We start from the raw sequence: 12,800 nt of genomic DNA on the forward strand, positions 1-12,800 counted from the left end.
AAAATCTAGATAGTGTTTGGAGTCTGTAGGAACAGGAAGTGAGTAAATCAGATCTGGAAAGAAGCAGCTGGTATGAAAACAAAGCTGTATATATGTAGAGTTTTATACTGAATATTTGATCTAAGAAATTTACTTGCTTGCATTGAGTAAGGGGGTACAGCTGACAACTCCTAAATAACTATGATTCTGTAATTCTACTTTATCTCTGTAGGAAGTGTCTATGATTTTCAAAATGAATTAAAATATTTTATTTATTTTTTTAAATCCAAAACTGCAAATGGATTTTAAGTGGATTCATGTGCCTGGTCACACTGAGCTATCTGCAGTTACTAATACATAAAAAAGATTTCATTGCCAATGTTTGCATTATCTTGTGAGTTAAGGTCTTCTCTGTTTCCTTTGAACTCATTATCCAGTATATGCATTGTCTCTCTGACCTTCTCTTCTACCATGTTTCCTAGGCAACCATGCCAAATTATTTGCCAAAATACATTCTTTTTCATACACCAGTGAGGCAACACCATCCTCTTAAAAAAATATTTTTTATAGCTTTTGACAATTTTTCATATTTATAAGGCATTATTTGGTGTAGGTTATTAACTACATCTACATAAGGCCAGGGCCAGAATGCACCATTGGACCTTCAGTTGAAGATACTGCAGATAGAAGAGGTCTTTTTCTTCTGTAGTTCCAGTGCCTTGCTTAGGGATCGATAGCTGGTAAATGATTGGACGATATAGACTTCATTTGGTTTAATCTCTCCCTGAGGAAACCTTGGGAATTTAAGCTTGAGAAAGTGGCTAGGGCCACTCCATTCCCTAGCATTTTTCCAATGTGGTGGGATTGCAATTCTGCATCCTGTGCTTTAAGGGGAAAACCCTGTGTCTACTAATGTATACATCCCCTGGGTTTGCATGGCACCCAGCTGCAAAGAAATTCTGATGTATCACAGATTGGAGAAAACTCAGGGATTTGGCTTCCTTCGAGAAACGTCTTATTTTCCGTCCCTCTGTCTTATAGCTAATGCTGCCTGCCATTCCCCTGTTCCATTTGCTGAACAAAGAATTGAGTTGCTTTTTTTTCTCCCCTGGATGCATTCAAGATCATCTGCTGGTGAAGACGAACTGGGGGAAAAGTCATTTGTACATGGGAGGCACCAGAGAATCTGAGAAGATAGGTCAGGTGGTGTTATAGGAGAGCTCCTGTGGGAGTCCACCATTTGTCTGGGAATTGTGAAGCACCTGAAAAGTGTTGAGGAATGCATGGCTTGGGGATCGTGATCAGCAAAATTCAAGAGGAGCAGTAACAGTTATTTCTGGATTTAGGTTTCACGTATGACATGCATTATGTGTATACTTTCAGAGACATAGGTGTACCTGATGATAAGTTTCCTTTACCTAAGACTAGTTTCCAAGCTAATTTGTTGTTGTTTTCTTTCTCAGTAACTTCTCCATAATATTCCTGAAACCTCTTAGGCTATCCATAAACGTAGGGCCTGTGAAGGAGTCCTGTTGCATGAAATTGTCTTACCAGTTGGTTGGTGACAGGTACAGTGAGGGTGTCCATGCTGGATCTGAAGCACTTTGCCAACTTTGAATTGAAATCCTTCCTACTTCTAGATGACATATAAACATAGGAAGTTGTCTTGCACTGTCATTTCTTTAATCCACTTAGTCAACCAATGGTTGCCAAAGCTGAAACTAGGACTCTCTTGTTCATGCAAAGCATATGGTTTCATCCCTGAACTGTAGGCCATCTTTACAGACCTTTGATAAAAATCTAACATCCTTCTGTTCCCCCGTGGAGTCAAGGAAGGGTAAGTTGGGTTTAATAGTAAGCCCCCTTTCCCACTCCTGTTTATTGAAATTCTGGAGAGGAAGAAGTTAGAGAATCTGACATTGTTGTGTGCGTGCTCTAGTTCATAACTGTCTTCTAGGAAGCACTTGACCTCTTTTGCCTCTAGGAAGCGCTAATGAGGAGTGCTTTGTGACATTACTTGAAACTTTTGAGTATTCCTGCTTTTAGTAAACTGCTGGATGGAATTATCAGGAGACATGTGGTATCTCCAGATAAATAAGTTGAATCAGTAAGTGAGTGAGGAGCCATGAAGACTGTGTGCAACTAATAATTCAGCTATCATGTTAAATTATACCTGGTGAATAATTTTGAAAATGACAGGGAGAGATAGTAATCTGTTGTTTAAATTAACACACTATTGTGCAGATGAATAGGTACATGTGCCAAGATGAAACTGTGATTAGTACTCTGAACTGAACCTTGTATTTTTCAAGTGTCTCCAACATAGTCTGGAAGGAAAAGCCAGTACTGAGACTGAAAGCTAGTTAGATGGAGGGAATAACAGTTTTGTTCTTGTGTTTAAAGAATGAAAGACAAGAACAAATAAAGTACCAAATTTCTCTGTGATTCCTTCATTGGAGTCTACAAACAGATCAACTTAGCTGTGGTCTGTTCTTAAACTTTGCAAACTTTAATCAAGAGTTTGTAAGCAGCATGATCTCATCTCTGACCTGTTTCCATCAGCCTGTTTTTTGTTTCCTTGTGCAGTCTTAATCTCAGTTAAAAGTTGGGTAGGTAAAAAACAAATAGCACAAACATAGGCTTAATATAGTTTTTGGTAATCTATCTGCTGTTTATGATTCCACCTGCATTTTGAAGCAACAAGGGCATGTAAGAAGATAGGCACCGGTGGGGCCGCACCCTTTTAGCATCATATGGTTTCAGATAGTTCAGTGGGCAGAACAAGATTCATTCTGTTCACATTCAGCCTGCTTCATCATTGTCATGTCCATTTATGGATGGATGTACCATCATTCTACAGTATTGCTGTTTGGGGGGCAATTGAACAACATTCTTTGTTTTGTCTTTTTAACGGGAATTTGAGCAGGTGATTAAAGCTTAGAATAACCCCCATTTTAATGAATGGAATTCCTTGGACATCATCTATATTTAACTGTTGGAGCAAGACTGGGGTGTCTTTTTGGACAAGAATAAGCAACTGTTGCATATTTGACAAATAACAGCTGAAGGAGGCCAGCAGGCCCCTTGTGGTATCCTAACAGGTCACTAACTATTCTACTCCAGGCATTAGTGACCTGCGTAAAAAGAGTGAGAACAAATGGTTGTTGGGATACCAAAAAATAGTACTTAAAACAGCGACGTGTTCCCATCTTGCAGCTAGTCAGTTGTTCCTTTAACTGTTGGGCTCAATAAAGCTTCAGTGGGCAGCTGTGGACTAGTGAGTCCATATGCTTTGTCCACGTGGATACTTATTCATGACTACAACTGGAGATTAAGAAGAAAACGTGCATGCCCATTGCAAAATGCTATTTTAAACCATCTGGGAATTCGTATTTTTCTATCTGCAGTTTCCATCGTCTCAGTAGGGACTCAGTAACATTTGGTCGCAAAAGGAGCTATTTTCATCCGAGTATTAAGTATCTGTGTAATTTGGATGAGAATTTATCCTACCTTCCCATTCTTCCCTACTTTCTTTTTCCTTTTGTGTCTGCAGAGCTGGGGTTTGCTTATTTGTTTATTTAATATTTTTATCCTGTGCTAGGCTCTTGGTAGTTAACAACCGCTATATGACAGTTGACAATAATAGATAGTAAAATGTCCATACTATAAAATTGGAATGTTAAAATAAAATAAAGTAACAATAAAAATAATGAACTGATGGAGTCATTTTGTTCTCTATAGGCTCTTTGAAACAATTCCATTTCTAAAAGCTTACAGAAAGCAAATAATGTAGCCAATAATGTATTAAATAGCCTTAGAAAGAAATGTTTAAGTTCTTAATTGTAGCCCTAGTTTTATTTTGATCTGATTTTATTACACTGAGCGCTCTTGTCATTTTGCTTCATTGTATTTTATGCTATGCTACCTTATGACCTACTTACTTACTTACAGTAATGTATTACATATTCAGCTTTTGTAGATAACTTAGAAAATAATAATTTCCACTTTGTGTGAAGTTGCACATCCTGAAGCATTACATGTGGCTTTCGCTTATATAGGGATTGGAGAGACAAGGGGAAAAAAAACATTACAAACCATAATGTACAAGTTTTATTTTGTTGAAACTACAGGTGTTGTTTTGCTCTAGCAAAAGATATTTGCATATCCTTTCCAAATTGTGGCCTCTGTGTAGTTTTGTGCTTCCTTACCCAAAGGTGGTTTGTGGTTGGCGAGAAAGTTACACATGAAAACTGACTTTCCATGGTTGTCAGAATCAGCAGAAGTTAGCTGAGAACGTTTAGCCAGCACTGTGGAAAGTTTGGGAATGGCTCATCTAGCCTGGGATCATGCAGAAGATTTACTTTTCAAGCCTCTAGTATAACACAGTGTCCAAAAGTTCTTTGGTTCTTACTGATTGATTGATTGATTATTTATTATTAAACTTATATGCCAACCATCTCCCCCAACGGGTGACTCTGGGTGGCTCACAATAACAAAAAAGGAAAAAACACCAATCCCTCCAACAATGGCTAAAATCCATAAATAATTAAAAATAGAAACATGCATTAAAAATATCCTAACCCCCCCCTATAAATTTTAGTCCTAAAACCTTCAAGATTATTGAAGGTTTTATTGAACAAGATTTGTTCAGATTATTGATGCTTTAGGATCCCAATGCATGTATAACCTTCTTCCGTGTCCCTATGGGATCTTCTCTGTGATTTACCCTTCTGTCAGTGTACTTCAGGGCACAACCTTCTTTGTGATGGGGACGCTGTTGTTGTTCTTTTGTCCTTTGAGGGCCACAGAGGGTGGGCAAGTGATCTTAGAATGTTATGGGGGTGATCTTAAGATTGTTTCCTTCTGCTTATTTGAGTGTATTTTTTAATGTTTTCTAAGTTCATGGAGCCTAACACAACTATTTTATTTCATTTTCCCATAAAAATCAGTAAGAGTGCAATACTGTTCTTTGGCGAATGGCTGCTAAACTTTGATCACACAATCCTAGAGGGTGTGTATGTGTCAGAAAAGGGGCATACATTCAGAGTATGCAAAATATTCCATTATGGGCAATTCTGGGAATTATGGTCCCAACACATCTAGGGGGCTCCAAGTTAAATAAACCAGTTTTCAGAAGGATCTTCTCAGCCTATTAGAAACCAGTGACCAAGATAATTGGCACTATCAAGTGAGAGGATGAGCATCTCTGTCATTTACATTACAGAACTGTTCAGAGGATTAACCACATAGGAACAGGTGTTTCTGTTTTCGTCATTTCTGCTTTGATTTTGGTAGGGGATATTCAAAGAATTGGCATGAGGAATCTTGCCACACCCCTGGAGAGCAGATGGTGGTAGATTTCCTTTATGCTGAAGCTGTAGGGGAATTGGGTTAATTGAGGATTAAAGAGATCTCTTTGCCTAATTAACAGCCAGAAGATAGTACTACTGATTTGTGTCATAATATTGTATCTGGATGCCAAGTTCCATCTTAGTAATTAAATTTATATCCTGCCTTTCCTCTAGGCGCTCAAGACAGATCCCTCCCCATGTTATCTCCACAATAAACAGTTTTGAAAGGTAAATTATATTTAAAGAGGACTGACTGGCCCAAGGTTACCATTAAGCTGAAAGTCAGGTTTAAATTTGACTTTGGGTTTCACCAGAGAGCTAGCCATCACACTACATTAGCTTAGACACCTTTAAGTTGTTTGGAGGTATTATATAGAGATAATTGTACTTAGTGCCAAATTTATGGCTGGGTAATGTCTTTCTTAGAATTAATCAAGCAGCATAAAAGTATGTGCAAGTGTTTGAGTTTTCCAGAACCCTTCTCCATGCAAGATTTTACAAAAAGGGATAAAGCAGAAGCAAGGTCCCAACAATTTAGACCATACAGATTTTGGATTTTTTTCATGGATCAACACAGAACCAATGCTTTTCATGGCATTCCTATTGTGGCATGCAACAAAATTACTGTGGATTAGTACAAACCATTTTAGATTGGGACATCGTGGCCCTGATGTATATTTCTGAAAACCAGTGTGCTTGGACAAGTGAACATGAAAGCGTTCATATTCGACGTCCTATACTTTCACAGTGCACCTTAATCCATCTCACAGCTGAAGCCCTTCCTAGCCATCCTTTCTACTTGTTTTTCTAAGCAGGAACCATTAGTCCTTGAGGGCCCTCAGACTGTGGACCTGTTCTTTGGAGAAACTACCATCTCATCATGGAACAAATATGGTACAATCCCAGAATTGGTAGGCTTCTGGGGATTTATTCAGACCATTGGTAAACAAACCGCAGCATAGTAATACAGGTAGTCCTCACTTAACAACCACAATTGGGACTGGCAACTCCATTACTAAGTGATGCAGTCATAAAGTGAAATGCCTTGTGACCGCACCCGACTTGCAACATCAGTTGTGCTGCGGTCATTATGCGAATTGCCGTGGGTTAAGTGCGAGTCACATGACTGTGACTTGCAACTTCCTGCTGGCTTCGCCACTGACTTTGCATTCAAGCCTAGTCATTTCAGTCCTGATGTCAGCAAAAGTCCATTAAGGGTTGCCAGAATTTTGTTTATAGATAAGAAATAGGATATGGGAAGAAGAGATCAGATGTTGTATTTTTAAGAGAAGGTGATAGGTTACTAAAATTGTTTATACTTGTGATGAAGGGGGAAATAATTTCTTTATATATTTTTTCTTTTTCTTTTCTATATTCTTATTTTTTCTTTTCTATTTTTCTATTTTTTTTCCTTTCTGCACCTTCTATTTTTTCTTTTTATTCTTTTTTAAAATTTGTATTAGTTTTTATTGCTGTCATTATAATTTTTAATAAAATTACTATTTTGAAAAAAAGGAAGCCAGCTTTGAAGGTCACAAATGGTGATCACATGACTGTGGGACACTGTGACCGTTGTAAATGCATGCTGGCTGCCCCAAATCATGATCACGTGAACACGAAGACACTGCAGTGGCCACAACTTAGAGGACTGGTTGTAAGTCTCCTTTTTCAGCGCTGTTATAACTTCGAATGGTCACTGAATGAGTGGCAGGTAAATGAGGGCTACCTGTAATTACAAAGCTAGCCTGAGAATTTGCTTTGGAACTTGCTCAGTAGGGTTGACATGTGAATGCACAGCATATCTACCCATGAATTCATCATCTTGTGCAGAGGTCATGCTAATCTTCTCTGCACCACTCCAGTTTTAGCATATGTACTGCCAGAGCTTCATGTTAGTCAGGATTAACAATACCCTTGGTAGATTGTATCACATTTCTAAGTTCCTTTAGGAAATGCAGCTACTGTTCTATAGCTACACATTATTCCCACACCATCTGCACTTTTATGCTTAGCAGGAGTTAAAAAGGAATTCTGTATATAGGGCAATATCCATATTCAGCGAATCCAATCAGAACAGCATTTCTTCTCTGCAAATTAAATCCCTTTTGAGAGGGGGGATGCATTGGAGATTGATTTAGGGCCCCTTCCAGACTGAGAGCTGTTAATACCAGCAATCAGGAGACTTTGTCTAGCAATTCCGCCTTCTCCTCAATGTTTTTATTGTATGTGGGTTGTGGAAAGAAAACAAGTGCACTAAGCCTACAAATGGAAGACTGTAATATGAAGTTCCAGTGTCCAGGTGCCGGGTAAAAAGAGGAAGGCTACCCCTGGGAGCCCCTACATCAGTTTTTCCAAATAAAAAGAACAAGCTGTAACACGGGGGTCAACAATACAGTACCTATGAGTGGCAGGACATCATAATATCCCTATGTGGCAGTTGCAGACCTTACCAAAAAATGAAATTACATAAAATGTAATTCTGAATTGGGGCTATATTGTTGGAGAGGTTGAGGGGAAATTGTAACAAGAAAATTCTGCATGGGGGGATGAAATGCAGATGGTACAGAGGAAAGTTGTTCCATTATTAGTAGTGGCCATCACAAAAACTTTGGATATTAACGTTCAACATTGTTTGCTGAGAAATTCTTCAGTGTTTACCCAAAACTCTTAAGCAACTGTTCCATGATTACAAATAATCCCTTTTCACTATACAGTGACTGGGTGGCTTTTATCACGGGAAAACAGCAGAGTGGCAATGTCATCAGTCCTAAAAGCTATTGTGCCAGTTGTGGCCATTCCTCAGTGAAGTCAGTCAGTCATGCCTTGTCACAGTTTTGATTGGGGCACTGTACTTCTCTTTACATGGGGCTACCCTTAAAGCCCACTTGGAAATGTCAACTAAATGATGCTAAATGCAGTTGCTTGTGTACTTATGGATTGGACCTGTTACTGTCATGTTACATCACTGCTATGAGAGGTACAATGGTTCCCAGGCTGTTTCCAAATGCAATTTGAGTGTTGGGGATTACCTATAAAGTCCTATATGGCTTGGGACCCAGGCATCTTTGAGACTACCTCTTCCAGGTAGAATCTGCCCATCTACTACATACAGAGTGACCATGCTGAACATCCTCTCCTATCAGGAAGTTAAGTAGCAGAGACTATGGAAGTGGGCAATCTCTGTGAGGGCTCCCTTCTATGAAACAGCTTGACCCCCAAAGATAGGAATGTCCATCCCTCTCATGGCCTTTCTTACTTTTAAGACCTGATTATTTCAGAAGTCCTTTAAAGATAAGATTATTGTTGTTTAAAAGATGGAGTTCCCTGAGTATCTGATTAGTATAGATCAAGATCATAGAATCATAGAGTTTGAAGGGACCTTGGAGATGATCTTGTCCAACCCCATACCCAAGACAGAAATCCTCAGATCATCCCTGATAAACAGCTGTCCAGCCTTTGCTTCAAACCTCCAGTGATGGAACACCCATGACTCCAAGAGCCAGGCTGTTCCACTGCCTAATAGCTCTGACAGGCAGAAAATTCCTTCTCCTTTTGAGTTTGTAAGGCTTCCACCCACTGGATCTTATCCTCTCTTTGGGTGCTACAGAGAATAAGTCCGCACCCTGTTCCCTATGATGGTCGTTCAAGTATTAGAAGATTGCTGACATGACTCCCCTCAGCCTTATCAACTTTAGATAAAACATGCCCAGTTGTTGAAACTTTTCTTCATAGGATTTAGCCTCCAAGTCCCTCACTACCAGCTTTATATTCTTTCCAGTTCCTCAGCATCTTTATATTGTGGCGAACAAAACTGGATATATTATTCTAGCTTCGACCTGACCAGGGCAGCCTAGGGCAGAACTCTCACTTCTTGTGATCTTGACATTGTACCTCTGTTGATGCAGCTCAGTATTACACTGGCTCTTTTGGTAGCTGCAGCCCACTCCTGCTTAATCTGTCATCTTACCGGATGGCCAGATTTTTTTCACAAGTATTACTGACAAGCCAGGGGCCACTTATCCTGGACCCATATATCCCTGCAAAATCTTTCATTGCCACTGAACTGAGTGTTGTTGGATCTTCTGTGTTCTTGACTATAAATTACTTAATGTTGAATAGATTACAGGTAGTCCTCACTTAAACAACTGTCCTGTTTAATGACTATTCAAAGTTATGATGGTGCTGAAAAAGTAACTTTTACAACTGGTCCTCGCATTTAGGACTGTCACAGCTTCCCCACAGTCACGTGATCATTTGTGCGCTTCACAGCCAGCTTCACAGCAGAGTCAGTGGAGAAGCTGGCAGTAAAATTGCAAGTCGTGGTCACATGATGACTTGCTTAATGATTGTGGGTGATTTGCTTAATGACTGCAGCGGAAATGAGGTAAGTATTGTGGTCACATGATGTCTCGCTTAGCGACAGTTGCCAGTCCCAACTGTGGTTGTTAAGCAAGGACTACCTGTAAAGTGGTCTACAAGTCACATTGATAAACATAACCATGAGTAAGAGATTCTTCAGCTCTAATTTGAATATGTGAATCTTTCTCTGTGGTTTTAGATACTGTACATTCTCATAAAAGTACAGATTGCCACGTTTATCCAGAAGAGAAGAACAAATCCCAAATCTAGCTGGATGGTGTTTCTGTTTATTTCTGTTCTGACCAACCCAAATGACATAAGTAAGTGTGGGATCTGTCTCGTATATTTAGTGTGCATACTTTTCATCTTTTGGGTTGTGGGAGGGGGGTTTGGCTTGGTTTTCAACTTTTTTTTGGTTTGTTTTTTGCAGTCAGGTTCACATTTCACACAAAGTAGTGCTTTGTTGTGCCAACCATAATTACCTGGAGCCTCATGTTTAATTAAGCCATAAGCCATGTCGCACAGTTCATAATATTTGAATTCACACGTTAGACCAAAATCAGACCAACAGCGTAATGTGTGAATTAGGTTAAAAGGCATTAGAGACGTTACTTCAGGCAGGCATTTTAATTTGGTAACATGTTATTAAATTTATACCAGCATGAACTTGCCCCATGTTGAGGTCATATATATATATATATATATATATATATATATATACACACACATACATATATATACACATACATATATACACACACACACACACACACACATATACACATACATACATACATACATACATACATTTCTAATTTGGTGCTTTGGATATTTTTTAAAGACTTCTGTTTTGTTCTCTAAATCTTCTTCCCCCCAGGAGAGGAGAGAAATGTGATTTTCTGACTCTCCTTCGTGTTAGAATTAGTGATAATCCTTTGGGTCATATGATTGCTGTGCTTTATCAGTAAAGTCTCATATTGCTGGATTCCTTCTCCCCAGAAGAGCTGTTTCTAGAAAGCCATTGGAGTATCCTATCCCTTGGGGTAATGAATAGCGCTGTAGTGTTTCCTTTATCAACAACACAGTAGGATACAAATGTTCTAAGAATCTAATTAGATAGTGTTACCGTTGACAACTTTTGGTCATCCGTATGGTTGAGATGAGCAGTTTAAGGCCCTCTGAGCCCCCTTTTTGTGACCATCTGAGCACCCTTCGATCATGATTGCTAAACAATGATGACCTAATTTCCTGCTATTGTGTGGTGAGAAAGAGATATAATGTGAGATTTAAAACAAGCTTGCTTATTTATTTATTTATTTATTCGTCAAATTTGTCATTGCCCATCTTGGTGGAACAACTCTGGGCGGTTTACAAAACGGTTAAAATCAATTAAAATTACACCGTACCGTACTCTTAATAAATAGAAAATAAATAGGTCCAAGAATAGATATAAAATTGGCAGTCCCCTCAGGGAGCATCATCAAAGCACCAGCCACCTCCCAGATTGGGTAAGATATCACAGCTAAGGAAAATAAAAACTCCCCATGAAAAACATCATAGCCTTCAGTTGTCCCAATATGTTAAGTATAGCCTTTCTCTGCAGAATGGTTGCTCTGGCCTCCATTTAGGAAATTTATACAAGGTGGAATACAAGGCCACATTAAATGGAAGCACTGTGGCTCATGAACTTTAGTGCAACATTTCTTTTTGTGTGGTCTTGTATATACCTTTTACCATGTGGAAATACCCCCCCCCCAAATGTGAAGGTAACTTTAGAATAATCTCCCACTTAATCTATGCAATGTGATTTTTTGAAATTATTGTAGCATGCAATTCACATGCTTCTTCATAGTGTGCAGTCACCATTTTATGGCTTATGGGCAGGTACAGTTGAAGTCAAAGCAGTGTAAGTTCTCTAGGGGTTGGGAGGCACTAGTGTTGCAACTGTTTAATTAAAGTTGGCTTCTGTTCAACATCAGCACCATGGAACATGACACAGAAGTATAAACTTGTAAGTCTTGCTTGATTCCAGGTTTCTGTAACCTGGTCCCCTTCAGTTATGTTGGCATTACAGTTCTGAGAAGTCCCAGGCATCATGCCCAACAGCTGGTTGGGAATTCTGGAAATTGTCCCAATATATCTGGAGCCACCAAATATGGGGTCACCAGATATGGGAAGCTAAGGTGCCCAACTTGAATATTGAGTTTTTAATTTTTTTAATAATAAAGTGTCTAGACCTTTTCTTCACAATTATCCAATGCAATTTCTTACTAAGGAGATGAGACTTTGTTCTTACTAAGGAGAAACTCACTCTCACTCTTTGATCACTGAGTGCTGATGCCTTGTGGGAGGGAGAGTTCAGTGATGTAATACATACTTTGTGTTATACCACTCTTTTTGAATTTCTACTTAAAATAATACTTTTGTTTCAATACACTTAAAAAGCTAGTATGGTGTAGTGGAAAGGTTGTTGAACTAAGACTGGGAAGGCCCAGGTTCCTTCAGCTGGGTGACTTTGAGCCAGTCATTCTCTCTCAGGCCAGCCTATTGAACAGGGTTGCTGGGGGGAAGAAATGGAGGAGGAAATGCTAGGTATGCTGTTTCAAGCTCTTGGAGGAAAGCCAGGATATACACCTAACAAATAGATAAATAAAATCTTACCTTAGGCTTTGGAGGAACACTTGGATGTCCAAATTAGTATAAGGCAGCTTCCTACACTATCACGTAGCAACCCCAACACATCAATTAAAATTGTCATACATATGACTTGACTCTGTTTTAGTTAAGGCCGTCGTATCTAAAGGATGGGACTACCTGTTTTTAGGCTTCTGCTTTGTATGAGTGATGAAGCAGATTATTTGCTGCCTGAGATGAATAATAAGAGGGGTGCTTTCCAGTTGGTGGAGAAGCCAAACCTTATTTCACCACTGGCAACAGGGCAACATCTCCTTCTGCACCTCCAGATGCTAAATCTGGTCAGAGCTATGTTCTGAGTGTCTTACCCATGACAAACATCTCCTGCTATCAAATGGTAGAATTTGTCCTCCTCCTGATACACCTTTAGCTCTCTCGATTTCCAAACAAATTACAATTGACTGTTTGGAAGAACGG

General features: G+C 39.2%; 1 protein-coding gene and 1 pseudogene across 13 annotated transcripts in view; one reads left to right on the forward strand and one right to left on the reverse strand.

Moving 5' to 3' along the window:
* The window catches only part of MTSS1 (MTSS I-BAR domain containing 1), a 125,978-nt gene that overhangs the window by 41,395 nt on the left and 71,783 nt on the right, over nt 1-12,800 (forward strand). The window lies entirely within an intron of this gene.
* Nucleotides 7,116-7,216, reverse strand: LOC112540808 (U6 spliceosomal RNA; annotated as a pseudogene).

This window comes from Python bivittatus, unplaced genomic scaffold, assembly GCF_059951505.1.
Source record: "Python bivittatus isolate LINGU-HERP-01145 unplaced genomic scaffold, Pbiv_v1 ctg000590_np1212, whole genome shotgun sequence".
Taxonomy (NCBI): domain Eukaryota; kingdom Metazoa; phylum Chordata; class Lepidosauria; order Squamata; family Pythonidae; genus Python; species Python bivittatus.